The sequence below is a fragment of the Belonocnema kinseyi genome, chromosome 9 (assembly GCF_010883055.1).
Source record: "Belonocnema kinseyi isolate 2016_QV_RU_SX_M_011 chromosome 9, B_treatae_v1, whole genome shotgun sequence".
NCBI lineage: Eukaryota > Metazoa > Arthropoda > Insecta > Hymenoptera > Cynipidae > Belonocnema > Belonocnema kinseyi.
In genome coordinates, this window is record NC_046665.1 from 38741319 (window position 1) to 38741991 (window position 673).

General features: G+C 35.7%; 1 pseudogene; it reads right to left on the reverse strand.

Annotated features, from left to right (window-relative positions):
• Positions 1 to 280: 280 nt before the first annotated feature.
• LOC117180959 lies at positions 281 to 422 on the reverse strand (annotated as a pseudogene).
• Positions 423 to 673: the final 251 nt, after the last annotated feature.

Genomic DNA, 673 nt, shown 5'->3' on the forward strand with positions numbered 1-673 from the left:
GTGAGAACTTTTTACGCAGTTTGCGTGGAAGGTGTGAGTGGTGTGTGAGGGTGCAGAGCTGGGCAGTATTTCACAAAAATTGTATTTGAGGTATCTGAAATACAAACTACATTCAGACAAAATACATTTGAAATACCTTACGGGGAAGATACAATTAGCTGATGTAGTTCAAAAACATCAACAAAATACATATGAATATTTTGAAATATTATTTGAAATGCATGTAAGAATTGTATTTTGTAGTAGAGGTAGTTTCTGTATTTTCTTGATAAATTTTGATCTGGGATAGCGCGTACGCAGTCCCGACTAACAAAAATTATACGTCCGAGATATCCACATTAGGGATATTTGCAAGGGTCAGCTCGACTACAATCTTAGCGAACTAATCTTTGTTCCTAATTTGTTCTAGAACACACTTGTAACAGGGTTCTAGAACTTCGATATAGCACTGTTACGGCGCAGTTATAAAATAAACCTTCAACAAATATTAAAAAGCGTCTATGATCAGTTTGTTCTAGATAAATTCCATAGCAACTGTTACAGAATCGCGCTGTCATATAATTCGAGAACAGTTCTGTCACAATTTTGTCACAGTGTTCTAGAACGCTGTAACCTTTTTGTTCTAGAACAGTTCTGTCATCATCTTGTAACAACTGTTATAGAACACAGTTCC